Consider the following 16213-nt stretch of genomic DNA (forward strand, 5'->3'; position numbering starts at 1 on the left):
ACCCATCAACATTGGTGTTCCTCAGGGCAGCATACTTGGCCCTCTCTTCTTTCTCATCTACATTAATGACCTTCCAAATGCCTCCCAACACCTCAAACCAATTCTATTTGCTGACGACACAACCTTCATTTACTCCAGTCCTGATCCCCTTGCTCTAAATGCCACAGTAAATACTGAGCTTAATAAAGTCCATCTTTGGCTAACTGCCAACAAACTCACCCTTAACATTGACAAAACTTTCTATATTCTGTTTGGCAATAAATCCTCTAATCAAATAAATCTCAAAATAAACAATACCCAAATTTGTAACAAATTAGATGGCAAATTCCTGGGTATTCTCATTGACCACAAGCTGAATTTCCAGGGACACATTCTAAATATATCAAAAAAAGTTTCAAAAACTGTGGGCATTCTTTCTAAGATCAGATATTATGTACCACGCCCTGTCCTAGTGACTCTCTATTACTCCCTTATCTATCCATATCTCAACTATGGTATTTGTGCTTGGGGCTCTACTACCCAAAATCACTTACGTCCTCTAATTACTCAACACAAAGCTGCTATTAGGACAATATCCAACTCTGGCCCCAGACATCACTCGGTACCCCTACTCAAATCTCTGAATATGTTAGACATTAAGTCTCTGCACATTCTCTCATGTGTATTATACATATATAAAACGCTAAACTATAATGCCAATCCTGATCTCAAAAGCTTCATAGAAGGTTGTAACAGAACCCATGAGCACCACACCAGAAATAAATACAGTTTTGATATTCCTAGAGTACGACTTAATCAAACCAGAAATGCTCTACAAATCAAGGGGCCCAGAACGTGGAATGACCTTCCCGACCATGTTAAAGACTGTACCTCTCTCAACCAGTTTAAGTTAAAAACGAAGCTATACCTAATAAATTCCCTGTAACCTACCTTTCCCTTCTATTGTCAACCAATGTCTGTTTTTCTTTAAAGAGCGCTGTTTGTCGACATATTTGTATTTGTGCTGCTTTTTCATCTATGTTTTCATTTCTTGTTTTCATCTACTCATTATGCTCAATTAGTATTAAGCTTGTCATTTAAGTTTATCATGCCCGAAACGCTTTGCGTAATAGTGGCTTTAGGCATTGTATGTACTAGCTCTACCTACAAGTCAACCAATCTTTGTAAAAATTTATTGTATGTATGTACCTTACCTAAATAAAATATTATTATTATTATTATTATTATTAACACTGTTTGTCAACCTATTGTATTTGTGCTGCTTTTTCAGTCATGTTCCCTCTTTTTTTTTTATCTTTATTTGTATTTGTTCTCAACACTTTTTATTCTTTATGCTCAATTAGTATTAAGTTCTAGATATTAATGTTTTTCTTGCCCGAAACGCATTGCGTAATAGTGGCTTTAGGCATTGTATGTACTAGCTCTATCTATATATCAATCCATTAATGTAACATCACTTGTATGTATGTATGTACCTTACCTGAATAAACATATTTATTTATTTATTTATGGGACGGGTGTGTAGTTCACTGTCTGTGAATGTCGATATCGTTGGATTCTGTGTTCTAACCGATGTGTTTGGGTGCTGACATTCGGGTTCTGTGTTTTAACCGATGTCCTGTACGAACGCTGTGTTGTTATTGTTATTTTGTTCTACACTGCTTCGCACGGGTGCATCACTTGCTTAACATAAACGCGTCTCCCAACATTTGTACTGATGCAGTCATCGAAAGGATAAACTCTTCATGCAAACTGCACCTAGTATCAAGAAGAAGAATAAGAAGTTTCCATGCAAACTGCACGTATCGCGAAGAGGAAGACGTTCGTCTCCGCCCCTCAACCACCAACAACACACTCTCCATATTTCACAACAATCAACAACACTTCAAGAAGATGATTGGACCTATGAGCTAACCAGGCTACTAGTCTCGCACTTAAATCAAATAGAAGATTATAATACTAGAAGCCTTCCCATAGCACTGCAGTCATTCTGAGGATGACTAGTGACCATAAATAGAGAAGAAGATTAGATTAACTCAGAGCAGCATTGACTTTACTATAAGAAAGTTGTGACCTATCCTACAGACACTAATTCCAGATAAGAAGGTGGACACATATTGATAGGTAAGGTTAGATTAGGTAGTTCTGATTTCAGTAGTGAACAGAAATTGGAAGCTGTTAAAACTGCAGTAAATGACCTTCCCAGTCACGTCAAAGACTGCCTATCTCTCAACCAGTTTAAGAGAAAAACTAAGTACTACCTAATCAACTTCATGTAACCTACCTTACCCCCCTAAATGTCAACCTATGTGTTGTTATACCTGCTTGATGGGGTTCTGGGAGTTCTTCTACTCCTCAAGCCCGGCCCGAGGCCAGGCTTGACTTATGAGAGTTTGGTTCACTAGGCTGTTGCTTGGAGCGGCCCACAGGCCCCCACACCCTCCAGGGCCCGGTTAGTCTGGCACATTTTTTAGAAAAGAGTCTAGTTTACTCTTGAAGATGTCCACGGTTGTTCTGGCAATATTTCTTATAGTCGCTGGGAGAACGTTGAACAACTGCGGACCTCTGATGTTTATTCAGTGTTCTCTGATTGTGTCTATGGCATCTCTGCTCTTCACTGGTTCTATTCTGCATTTTCTTCCATATCGTTCACTCCAGTATGTATTATCAAACAATAATGATTAATGACTAACTTGTAAAACTGCTGATATCTGCCATGTATAAACTTAAGGAATTGTAGTCCATCTGATAATTTATTAAAATTACTATCTGCTCTGTTGCAATTGCTGCTGTTAATTAAACATGTAATAGTTGTCATTCTTCATTTAGTTCACTTCATGCTTTTAATATCAATTAGTCTTAAATCTTAGTTTAAAAAAAAAAATTCCAACATCTTGCCCGAAATGCTGTGCATACTAGTGGATTTAGGCATCGTATATACTAGTGTTTCTAGAAATCCAATATTTTGCTTGTAACTCAATATGTATGTACTTATTCCTAAATAAACTATTTTTTATTTATTTTTTTAATTAATTTATCTATCTATCTATCTATCTATTGGTCTTAAGTATTATTTCACTGTTTGTTTGGCTGACTATAGGCTGTTATACTGCTAAGTAATAACTATGCACAATGAAATAACATTAAAATGATTTAATTCTAATTAATAATTCATTGTATCGAGGGACAGGCAGCCAAAGTGTTTTCATACATGTTAAAATACTTTGCCTGGGCCGGCGTGCCACCTGCAGCGCACTGCAGGGTAGGCTGGGCGGTGCCGCAGTGCCTGTGAGTGCACAACCACACACTATTTAAACTCTTTCCAGTTTCTCACCTCAATTTTCATTCATTTTTGTGTTAAATTGGTGCAAGATATTGGCCTACATTTTAAAACACGTCACATAATAATCGGAAAATAAATGGAACTTTGGGCCATTGTGGACGCACATTGTATCCTCCCCCAAACTATGTGAATTGATTTTAGAACACAAATAGCGTTATTCCCCAGCAAAAGTGTTAGCTTTCTCTCGCTCCCGGCATGCACGCTGCAAACTTAGAGGTCATGCGCCCGGCGTGCGTGCAAGCGTGCTGGCAAGAGCGCGGCGACACCGAATGTATACTGTATACTCGTTTCAGTTTTCTCACCTTAATTTTCATGCTACGTCGTTCTTTTTGGTGTCATTGTGTTCGCAATAGAATTCCCAACAGGTGTATATGCATATAATGTCCAAAAGCCTGGTGTGACTTCCACAGCAAAGCCTAAACGCGGCAAAAATTACCCATGAGCGCACAAAATCGGTAAAATGTGTATACTCGTTTCAGTTTTTTCACCTAAAATTCTCATGCTATGTCGTTCGTTTTGGTATCATTGTGTTCGCAATAAAATTCCCTATAGGTGTATATGCATATAATGTCCAAAAGCCTGGCGTGACTCCCCACAGCAAAGCCTAAATTTACCTGTGAACGAGCACCAATTTGCACACCGCAGCCTAATGTGTATACTCGTTCAGTTTAAAAGCATCAATTTTCGTCTTATGACTTTCGTTTTGGTATCAAATTGTTCGCAATATAAAGGCGCGTACTTTAAAACTAGTCTCATAATAATAGAGCAATAAATAGAATTTTAACAAATATTTTAATTTTGGACGCTCATCATCACAAAATTATGTATATCTTTCCAGTGTTCTGACATAAATTTTTCGTGTTACATCTTTCATTTTGGTATCAAATTGTTTGTAATGTAAAGGAGCACATTTTAAAACTAGCCCCATAATAATAGCACATTAAATAGAATTTTAACATATCTTAACACTTTCGCTCTCTTTGGACATCGATCCCGTCCATTTTTTTTCTCCCGAGTCCTGGCTTTGGACAGGACTCGCGTCCACTAGAAAAATATTTATATAAAATTCATTTATTATCCGATCGACCTCGGGATAGTTTCAAATTAAGTGCGTTTAGAATGCGCACAATTTGATATCAAAATGAAAGATGTAACATGAAACTTGATGTCCGAACACTTAAATGATTATAAATAGGTTTTTGGTCAAAATGTTAAAATATTTGTTAAAAATCTTTTTATTGTGCTATTATGTTGGGACTAGTTTTAAAATGCGCGCCTTTACGTCGTAAACAATTTGATACCAAAATGAAAGATGTAACACAAAAATTTATGTCAGAACACTAGAAAGATATAAATAATTATGATGATGAGCTTCCAGAATTAAAATAGTTGTTAAAATTCTAGTTATTGCTCTTTTATTATGGGAATAGTTTTAAAATACTCGCCTTTTTATTGCAAACAATTTGATACCAAAATGAAAGACGTAACACGAAAATTGATGTTATCACACTGAACGAGTATACACTTAAGGTTGCAATATACAAATTGGTGCTCGTTCACGGGTAACTTTAGGCTTTACTGCGGGGAGGCACGGCAGGCTTTTGTACATTATATTCATGCACATCTGTAGGGAATTTAATTGCGAACACAATGATACCAAAACGAGCTACGTAGCACGAGAATTAAGGTGAGAAAAATGGAACGAGTATAAACATTTTACTGATTTTGTGCGCTCACGGGTAACTTTTCTGACTTTAGGCTTTGCTGTGGGGAGGCTCGCCAGGCTTTTGGACATTATATGCATAAACATTTGCATGTGTGCATTGTGTTTGCGAACACAATGATACCAAAACAAACGATGTAGCTCCAGAATTAAGGTGAGAAAACTGAAATGAGTATACACATTTAGGCGTCGCCGCACACTCGCCCGCACCATTGGGGCCATGATGTCAAAGTCTGCGGCGCGCTCGTGGGGTGCGCGATAGTGTTAAATATGTATGTGTATGTATATATGTATACGTATAGATATATGTACATGTATGTATGAGAATGTGCACATGTATATATAACATTAATAATTTTGTAACTAGCATCAAAAAATTATTTGCTTAGCTAAATGAACTAGAGGGTTCAGTTCCTGAACCGATTATGTGCCTCTGTAATCCTTTACACCACTGTCCACGGGGGTGGGTATGGGGGGCATAATAAAGAAAGAAATTGAATCAAGAGTCCTCCTTAAAGGTAAGATAAACATATGTACTGTATTGTAGTTAGAGAAAAAAATTGTATTCAGTAGAAAGTGTACAGTATTTGTAAGTTAATATTTTTGGGGGTGTGGAACGGATTAATTAAATATCCTTTATTTCTTATGGGAAAAATCGTTTCGACTTACGATACGTCTCTGGGAACAGAATATCATTGTAAATCGAGGCCCCACTGTATATTTTGTTTGGTAAAAAATCCTCAGATCAAATTAACCTAAGAATAAACAATATCCAAATTAGTAACAAAGTAGATGGTAAATTTCTTGGTGTTCACATCGATAACAAGCTGAATTTTCAGGGCCACGTTCAACATATAGCAAAATCAATTTTTAAAACTGTTGGCATTCTTTCTAAGATCTCTTTCTTTCTAAGATCAGAGTTTGTTATTATTCTAAGAATAATAACAAACTCTGGGCCCAGACAGCACTTGGCCTTCTATTTAAATCTTTGAATATGTTGGATATTAGGTTGCTACACATCCTCTTAACTATACTCTTATATAAATAAAACTCTGAACTGTAATGCCAATCCTGGCCTTAAACACTTCCAAGAATGTTGTAACAGAATCCATGGGAACCAAACTAGAAACAAATACTTATTTAATATTCCAAGAGTTTGACTTAATCGAACTAGAAATGCTCTGCAAATCAAGGGACCCAAAATGTGAAATGATCTTCCCAATCATGTCAAAGGCTGTACCTCTCTCAACTTGTTTAACCCTTAAACGGCACAAATCATACACGTATGTAGAGAGTAACTTTTACGAAACGGCACACTACATATACAGTACAACCTCGATTCAACGTACTATATGGGACCAACCGCAGTTCGTTGGAGCGTTGGATTCGTTGCAAGAGGTGACCTTCAGGAGGCGTTTGTGTCTGTCTTTTTTTTTTTCTTGTACACAATAAAAATGCATTATCATATTACATACTCTACCTATATATTACTTCTCTACTAAAAAATACTGTATTTCATAAATTTACCTTATTGTTGAAGTTATGTCCATCTTGAAGTTTCGTGAAGTTGTGAATGCTCTACATTAAATACGTACTGCAGTGCATTATGCCGTTAGCACTGTGTTGATTAAAAGTAGTTCTGCTGTATGTTGAGTACTACAATACAGTTTATGAAAACTATTGTACACTAAAATTACTGCAGCTTAAATTTTAACACTGTGTACACACTTAAATTTAACACTTGTTCTAACTGTTCACGCTGCACACGATGTTTTTAGATGTTTGCATCAGCTTTGCTGATGCAGCGAGCATCAGCTTTGCTGGTGCTCGCTGCTGCTGTGGGTTCAGCTGCTTCTGAGCTGGTGCTGGCTGCTGTTGTACCAGTGCTGGGTACAACTGTGCATGTGCTGGGTATTGCTGTTGTACCAGTGCTGGGTACAACTGTGCTCGTGCTGGGTACGGCTGTTCTCGTGCTGGGTTCGGCTGTTCTCATGCTTGGTACGGCTGTTCTCTTGCTGGGTATGGCTGTTCTCGTGCTGGGTACGGCTGTTCTCGTGCTGGGTACGGCTGTTCTCGTGCTGGGGGTACGGCTGTTCTCGTGTTGGGTACGGCTGTTCTCGTGCTGGTTGATTTTCTGCTACTAGTTCTTGCAAAATATTGCTTCAGTTTTGGCATTAATAAGGCACTATTAGTAAGCCCCTGAGACATTTTGTTTTATAACCAAAGAGCTGTAGTAAAAAAATGGTCAATTACACGATTATTCTTCCACCGGCTGATAAATACTGTACGTCAATCGCAGACAAAGCTAAGGGCACTGGGTGCATACTGTACGAACGCAGACTTAGTCTATACGTACACCCTTCAGTAGGCTGGTGTTTAAGCCTGATCCAGTAACATAAATTTCCCTTAACAATTCGATTTACATCAAATTATATATTTTTGGGTTATATATTTAGTTTAGCAACATTATTACGATAATAAGAGCTATAAAAAATACTTATTTTGGAACTTATTAATTTTATTATTTCGAAGCCGTAGGTCACTGAACTGTGGCGACGAAATCGAACAAAACACTGCCTGGTGTTGTGTTCAATTTCCAGTAACATATATTTCTATCAAATATTCAATTTACATCAAATTATATATTTTTGGGTTACATATTTAGTTTAGCAACATTATTACGATAATAAGAGCTATAAAAAATACTTACCTTGGAACTGATTTATTAATTTTATTATTTCGAAGCCGTAGATCGCTGAACTGTGGCGACGAAATCGAACACAACAAGCATGGTGTTGTATGGACAGGGATTAGACCTGTCCACTCGTGCTGTTGTCGTGCTGCCAATAACGTGAATAATTTCTCAAATAGGAGATATCTACCTTATTACAGTATATTTTTGGTTTTATTTAGTTTAGTTTAATTAGGATAATAAAGAGTTATTAAAACACCAGTTTCAGAAATGATTTATTAATGTGAAACGTTCAAAGCCATGGGTCACTGAACTATGACAACACAGACGAAAGTGAGTGAAACCTCACTGTAAAGTGAGATTTACTGTACAGTATTCCCTTATCTGTCCACCCTCACTCGTCTTGTTTCATCACAGAAAATGTATATAAGAAGATTTCAACATATTAGCTAGCTATTCACGCTTCAGCCTTTAAATTAATTTACAAAGATACGTGTGCCACAAATCGGTGAACGAAAATCATTGAAACTCAGTCGTTCACTTGTGTGGACGACTCTGGATGGTGTTTGGTTAATATGCGTCACTTCTTGTGGACCATTCTGGCTGGTGTTTGGTTCATATGATTCACTTGTTGTGTGGTCCACTTGTGTGATCCAACTTGTCTTATGAAAGAATTATTAATTGTAATCTGTGATAGAATGAAACAGTTTTCCACCACTCTGTGAACTCTGCCCCAAAATCGTAAGCTTGTGGACCACTTGTGGTCCACTTGTGTGGTCCACTTGTGTGGTCCACTTGTGTGGTCCATTTGTATGGTCCATTTGTGTGATCCAACTTGTCATATGAAGGAATTATTAATTGTAATCTGTGATGGTATGGTAAAGATTTTCTACCACTGTGAACTCTGTCCCAACATCGTAAGCTTGTGAACCACTTGTGGACCACATGTGCGGTCCACTTGTGTGATCCACTTGTGTGATCGAACTTGTCATATGAAGGAATTAATAATTGTAATCTGTGATAGAATGTGAAAGTTTTCCACCAGTCTGTGAACTCTGTCTCGACGTCGTAAGCAAATCCGAACATCCCCCGCTTCGGCGAACCATTGTTCGTCGAACCGGGTGAGTAAATCCGGCCTGAAAAGTGTGCGAACTAGCCGGAGATTCGTTGAATCGGGGTACGTTGAATCGAGGTTGTACTGTATGTATGATTGAAGGTCTCACGCACGATTTTAACACTTTCGCTCGGGGATGACGCAGCATTGCGTCATCCGTTTACTGGCGGTAATGCCGGGGATGACGCAGCATTGCGTCATCCACTTTAAAAATTCGCCAAAAATCAGGTTTGTATCCGATTTTTTGGGGACTGGTTTTAAAATGTGCGCCGATGTCTTCCCATTTCCTTTGTTGAGCCTCGTGGCCCTCAGGCGGCTTGGCACACGCCGTGGGCCCATTGTCTTTGCTCCACTGTTGTGACCAATGTCGTCTCCCCTCGCATCTCAAACGTGTGAACATTTCGGCTATTTTCCGTGGCTATATTTCTTACTGCGGCTTTAGAAACTATCTACGCTTACTCCACGATGGATAGTAATCATGAACAAGGCCCTTCCAGGAAGAAAATTGCGAAAGAAAGGCTTGAAAAGGGTGGGAATTGGGAGTGTAGTAGGAAGGCCTCTGAGCGCTCACTCACGGCTAACGCGTGGCCCGTCTTCAACTCGTCGGCGGTTGGAGCGTGACCAGGTGTTTTTTTTTATATGCTAATGTTCCTCTAGAGAATTTTATTACGAACCCATTGAGACCAAAATGAAAGACCTAGGACAAAAATTGAGGTGACCAGAGTGAAAATAGTGAAAACATTTTATCCCGTTTGCGCGCTCCCGGGTAACTCGTTCGCACTTTCTCTGTTTGCTGCGGGTAATTAGCCGGGCTTTTGGAGTTTATATGCATTTAGTGCTGTAGAGAATTTTATTGCGAACACAATGATACCAAATTTATTCTCGTAGAAGGAGAATTGAGGTGACAAAGTTGAAGAGAGTATACACTTTTCGGAATTAACGCGCGCTTCCGTGACACGCTGGGGCCCATATCGCCCTGTCGAGGGGTGGCGCGCGGGGTGAGCGAAAGTGTTAAATGCCCTGCGAAGGATAGGGGCAGCTATAGTCTAACCATCGCCAATAGTAAACAGATGCAATCTTGGAAAAAAATTGTGGGTAACATATCTGGGTGTGAGAGCCTCAGTACTAAATGAGCAACCAAGGTTGGCACATGCAGCATGAGCTAACAGCACTACTGTTCAGCTTGTGAACACAGTATCTTCTAAAAATGTCAAAATATAAATGTACATGCTATTTTTTAGTGATGATAGTATTTCAGAAGACCCCTGACTGATAAAAATGACCAGAGTATTGTACATGTTGCTATGGCAGTATGTCCACTCAAAAGATGAGTGGGGCTGCCCAATAAACTCGCCTCTCGGGGCAAAATTAAAAAAAAAAAACAGGATAATATGTAGTGATAATTAGCGCTGTGGTGGGAGAAATAATCTTGGTGGGGAGGGAGGTAGCATTGTTTGCTGACTCTGTGTGGCCACATTTTACTGTCTGGACTCACTATACGAGCTTAGTGGTTCGCTATGGTGAACGCAAATGTAGATACCTATATATTGTGTATATAGTGTAATAATATCAAAGGAAGTATGTTAGCAGGAGCCATTTTGTTGAGGGAGGTGGCGTCGTCTGCATGACTTGTCATGCAGTGTGTGGTGGCCACTATGCAGTTTGAGCATTATACCAGCTTAGTTGTACAGTTATGGTGAATAAAACGTATAGATACCTATATATAATGTGTGTGTATATAATGTAATAACACTAAAAACAGTATTGTTGAAGGAGAAAAGTTTGTGCATTTGGCCATGAACCAGTGAGGGAGGCAGCCGCCAGCTGACTGTGTGTGTAGCAACGTCTCTTATTGCGTGAGCTCACCATACAAGCTTAGTTGTACAGTTATGGTCAACAAAACATGTAGATACTTATATATAACGTCTGTATATAGTGAATAAAAGCAAAAAAGTATGGCGGGAGGAGATTGTGAAGAGCGAGGTTTTGTTGAGGGAGGGAGTGGCGGCAAGTGGCTGGCTGGCTGGTGTGGTGGCCACTCCTCGTTGCTTTTTGACTCACAATACCAACTTAGTGGTTTGTTATGGTGAACAAAATATGCAGATACTTATATATATATAGCCTGTGTATATAGTGTAATAACAGCAAAACTATTTGTTTATTGTTTTATGAACATAATAATTGAATCACTAATATGCATGCAATACTTTTGAGTATAGTGATGATTCACACATTTTATTATATAAATACATCACACATTTTATTATACATAATACATCACTATTGAATAATATTACTGCAAAAAACAGAACAAAATAAATCAGAGACATAGAAATAATTAGATAATATCTTTGTGACAATTCCCGCCTGACAGCTGTGGCATAGCAGACCACCTCCAGCGCTTGCTCTGTCAACGCACTCTTTTTTGCCAGACTTCCCCGCCCTGTTGCGGCCAAAATATGTCACCTAAGATTTTTTTATTCATTTTCCTGTGATCAGGGAACACAAATTGAACACTTTTAAAAGACAAAAGAATTTTTTGAATTTTTTCTTGCGCCAGGCGGTGTTGAAAGCATTAACCCTTAAACTGCGCATGGCGTATATATACGCCATGAGTAACATGCCCTACGGTGCACATTGCGTACATATACGCCATAGGGTGCCAGGCCCGATTCAAATGGCCCACGGCTACATGGGGTTCACATTAGCTTCCTCAGGGCTCCTGTAAACAGACGCCATTTAAAAGAAATATCATGGGCAATATTCTCAGGTGTGAGAGGCACAGTACTGTTGGAGCAACCAAGGCTGGCGCATGCAGCATGAGCGAACAGCATTGCTGTTCAGCTTGTGACCACAGCATTGCCGAAAAATGTCAAAATAAATATATAATTGCTATTATTTAGCGATGACAATATTACAGATGACCCCTGACTGTGATATAAATAACCAGGGTTGTGATAATGGCAGGATTGTTGTAATAATTAGCGCTGTGGGACGAGTGATGCTGAGAGACGGAGGGAGATAGCATTGTTTACTGACTGTGTGGCCACCTGTTATTGTCTGCATTCACCATACCAGCTCAGTGGTTCTCTATGGTGAACACAAATGTAGATACTTATATATAATGTGTGTATTAGTGTAATAACAGCAAAATGATTATGCTGGGAGGAGCCATTTGGGTGACGTCGTCTGCATGATTTGTCTAGCTGTTTAGAGGGTGGCCACTATGCTCTTTGGGCACTCTACAAGCTTAGGTGTACAGTTATGGTGCATACAACATGTAAATACTTATATATAATATGTGTATATAGGGTAATAACACTGCAAACAGTATTGTTGGGGGAGAAAGTTTAGTGCGTGTGACCTTGAATGAGTGAGGAAGTCGCCAGCTGACTGTGTGTATAGCGACGACTCTTAGTGCCTGAACTAACTATATCAGCTTAGCTGTACAGTTGTGGTGAACAAAATATATACATACTTATATATAACGTCTGTATATAGTGTAATAACACCCACAAACGGTATTGTTGGGGGGAGAAAGTTTAGTGCATGTGACCTTGAATGAGTGAGGGAGCCACCAGCTGACTGTGTGTGTAGCGACGACTCTTAGTGCCTGAACTAACTATACCAGCTTAGTTGTACAGTTGTGGTGAACAATACATGTTGATTCTTATATATAACGTATGTATATTTTGAATAAAACTTAAAACAGGATGGTGGGAGGAAAAAGTGGGCGAGTGAGGCGTTGTTGAGGGAGTGGCAGCGAGTGGCTGGCTGGTGTGTGGCGGGTCACTCCTCGTTGCTTTTCGACTCTCAGTACCAACTTAGTGGTTTGTTATGGTGAACAAAACATGCAGATACTTATATATAACCTGTGTATAGAGTGTAATAGCAGCAAAACTATTTGTTTATTGTTTTATGAACATAATAATTGAATCACTAATATGACACAATATTTTTGAGTATAGCGATTATTCACCACTTTTATTATATAAATATATTACAATATACACTATTGAATAATATTACTGCAAAAAAATTAAGATTAAGAAAATTAAATCAATCGGAGTCATAGAAATAATTAAGTGATAATATTTTTGTGGCAACTCCCACCTGTCAGCGCTGGTGACACTGACCAGCTCTGACGACCACTCTGTCAACGCCCACTTTCTGGGGGGAGCCCCGTCGGGTCCCCGGAGCTCTACCAGGCTGATATGCTAATGTCAGACTTTGGCATCAGTCATGTGTATGGAGTTCTAGGGCCTACCGGGGACCACCACCAGAACCTGGCCCCCTCAGAGAGGCAAGGGGAGCAATGGCCTATAGACTGGCCTATAGAAACCCCCGTGTGGTTGGAAGCATTCTATGTCTGCCATCGACCGGGTCAAGCATCCAGAAAGGTAAGCATTCCAAACAAACCCCTATTCTGGTTAAAATTGCTACCTAAAGCCGAACTAGTGGATAGAACTCCCCAACAGAAAACGAGCAAACTAGTATGATGTCACACGTCACCGCGCCACTGTTTGCGCAGCTCCCCCTCCCAGGAAGGGGGAGCCCCAGACCTCCCACGCCGGCTATTCACCCATCAGTTCTTCGGCTGATGCTATAGACACCGGTTGTGTGCTCCGGCTCCAGTAGTTGTTTCAGCACTGTACCTAGAGTGTGGTGTTTGTCTTCTAGGTGGTGTGTGAGCAGGGAGTGAGTCTCCAGTACTCGGGCTGCATGCGCCTAGGGTTCCCTTCCCTAGGTGCCCTGTAAGTACTGCCCTTGGGGCTTGGGGCCACCTTCCACAAGTTCCTTGGGTCCTGCCCCTGCTAGGCTGTTTACTGCTTGGTTTTCAGCCGCTCTTTGTGTGCCCGGGTGTTCTGTCTCCCTTGTTCGCCTTAGGGTAAGGGGCAGTTTTGCACCGGTGGGGCGCAGGGTATTGTGCAACTTGTCTTTACCAATCATGGCGGCCGGCTCTGTTCCGCTTGGGTACGCTGTCCTCTTGCGGGGTTTTCTTTTTCTTTTTGTTTATCCACCTGGTGGGGGGTCTGCCTTCGTTCTTGCCCCTTGTGTCCCTTGTGTTCTGAGTATTTTCTGGTGGTACCCCCCCCTGCTAGGTCCCCGTGAGTGTACACGTCCCGGGGGTTCAGCTCTTAGAAAGTTGTTTGGTAGCTTTGGGCGCCGGTTAGCAGTACCCTGCCTGGGATTACCTGAGCACGAGTCCTCTAATAGTAAACGCTCGAGACCCTGGGAAACCCCTGGGGGCGCGCGGATCCGATGGATGTGACCCCAGAGTTTCCCCTCGCTTCCAGCGAGTTTGAGGGTTGCTCTCACCCCTTGTCTCTGGGTGACTCTTTGTTTTGCCTCCGTCTGCTGCCTGTGGGGGTCGGTGACATCTTCAACCCAAAGTCCTGCGAGTTTTGTTGCTCGTTGTGGCTTTGTTACCCAATTGTGCTGACTAAGCGGGTGCGGGCAGCAGGGGAGTTGCACTTTGAGCCTTGGTGGTGGCAACGCTCTCGTTTGTTTGCTCCCCGGGAGCCTCGGGGCTGCCCCGTTTTGTTTCGTGTTGGGACTTGGGGGGTGTTGGTTGCTTCAGTTCCTTCCACACCCCCTTGTTTTTCCCCTGGATCCCCCCTTCCTGCCTGCATCCAGTTCCTTGCCGTCTGTAGGTTCGGGGCGGGGTTTAATGGTTTTGAGACTCGAGTAGTCTCTGGGAATTCCCCTTCCGGGGTAGTGACGGGGCCATTTGAGCCTGTTCCTCCAGCCGTGTTGTAAGAGTCTGCCAGTGGGCTCCCTTAGTGTTTTCGCGGCTGCCCCAGTTTTCTGGTACGGCCAGGGCTTTGGTGGGACGGCTCGGGCCTGGAGCCTGTCGTGTAGGTTCCCGGGGCTGGGGAGGGGCTGACTTGGGGGGCCTTGGCCCCATAGGACCCCGTGGTTTTTTTTCTCCCCCTCTAGGCGGGGCTTGTGGTTATACGGAGTGGGGTTTTTCCTCCCCACTCGCCGTACGTGTTGTTGGGAGTCGGCCCCTCCCCGGGCTCGGTTCCTTGGCCTTTGAGTCGGTTGGTTCTGTCCTGTGGGTGGATGCCTCCCCCCCTTTTTTGGATGGTGTCTTCGTCATGTTTCCCCGTTCTTGGGGTTCTACGTGACTTCTGGTCTCGGGTGCGCCTGTGCCTTTGTGTGTCTTCAGGACTCGTGTTGGCTTCTGTGTTCTCGAGGGTTCGGGAAGGTTTTCGCTACTTCCCGCATTGTTGGAACGTGTGTCGGCTCCTCGTCCGGATCGCCGTTTTGGGCTACTTGTAGCCCGGTTGGGCTGCTTGTGGCTCGGTTGGGCTACTTGTGGCCCAGTTGGGCTACTTGTGGCCCTGTTGGGTTTCCTTTTGGGCTCTGTCTTCCCTTCGTTGGCCGGTTTTGTTGTTCCTGCTTCCTCTTTTGGCTACTTTTCTAGTGCAGTAGTCCTGGTTGGCGCCTTCCCGCCGAGCGAGTTGTGCGGTTCAGCCAGTGTGTCATGCACATGCTCCGTGGAGTTTGTTTTGGTCTGGGCGATGTGTTTCAGTGCTGGTGTTTTGCGCCCTTTTTTATCAGGTGCTTCGCCTCTCGCTCTTCTCCCTTGCTCCGGTGTGTGCCCCTTCACTCCGGGGGTGTCCTGGTTTCCAGCTGTGGGGAGGACGCCGAGGTTTTCCCTGTGTCATAGGTGTGGGCCGCCTCCTTCACCTCTACCCTGCTCTCCTACGTGTCCGGCTCTGGCTTCTTCACCTGGCGGTGCTCCCAGGTTCTTCTGGGCACTGTTGGGTCATGTCACGTTCGTGCCTCCGTTCGACAGGTGAGTTTTTGCGGTCTGGCGTTTTTGGCCGGGCGCTGGATGCAGAGATGTTTATATACCTGTCTCTATTTAGGTATATTTCTGTACGACTGAGACCGTTCGCACACCAGTGACTGTCCTTTTTTCAACCCATCCAGTCCCACATGTGCATGTCCAACCCATGTTAGAGTCATTCAGGGGACACACCTTTTTTCGTGTTATGAGGTGTGTGGGTTGTGGTGCTGGTTATGTACTCACCTGGTAGGGCTCTCCTGGTTGTGCTTGCGGGGTTTGAGCTCCGACTCTTGGGTCCCGCCTATATGAAAGAACTTGCGGGATAGTACCAGTGGAGTGCAGTGGTGCTATAGGTACAATCGGGGAACACTGTATAACCATCAGAGGTCTGCGGTTGTTACACGACTTACTTGCGAGCATACGCCATATTGCCAGTACGTCCCATGGACTTTCAGGGCACACTAGCCTGTTTTTGAATAGAAGTTCCGGCCCATCCTGGTTGTGGGAGGTATGTGGGCTCGCTAGCCGCTCAAAGCAGCTGC

General features: G+C 42.2%; 1 protein-coding gene across 1 annotated transcript in view; it reads left to right on the plus strand.

The window, feature by feature from the left end:
* The first annotated feature begins 1584 nt into the window (after positions 1-1584).
* LOC123758390 (zinc finger protein 271-like) overlaps positions 1585-16213 on the plus strand; it is a 65696-nt gene continuing 51067 nt past the window's right edge. The window contains exon 1 of the mRNA XM_045742745.2: positions 1585-2124. The gene's annotated coding sequence lies outside the window, so the exon portion shown is untranslated. The remainder of the gene's footprint in view (positions 2125-16213) is intronic.

The sequence above is a fragment of the Procambarus clarkii genome, chromosome 11 (genome assembly GCF_040958095.1).
Source record: "Procambarus clarkii isolate CNS0578487 chromosome 11, FALCON_Pclarkii_2.0, whole genome shotgun sequence".
Lineage (NCBI taxonomy): Eukaryota > Metazoa > Arthropoda > Malacostraca > Decapoda > Cambaridae > Procambarus > Procambarus clarkii.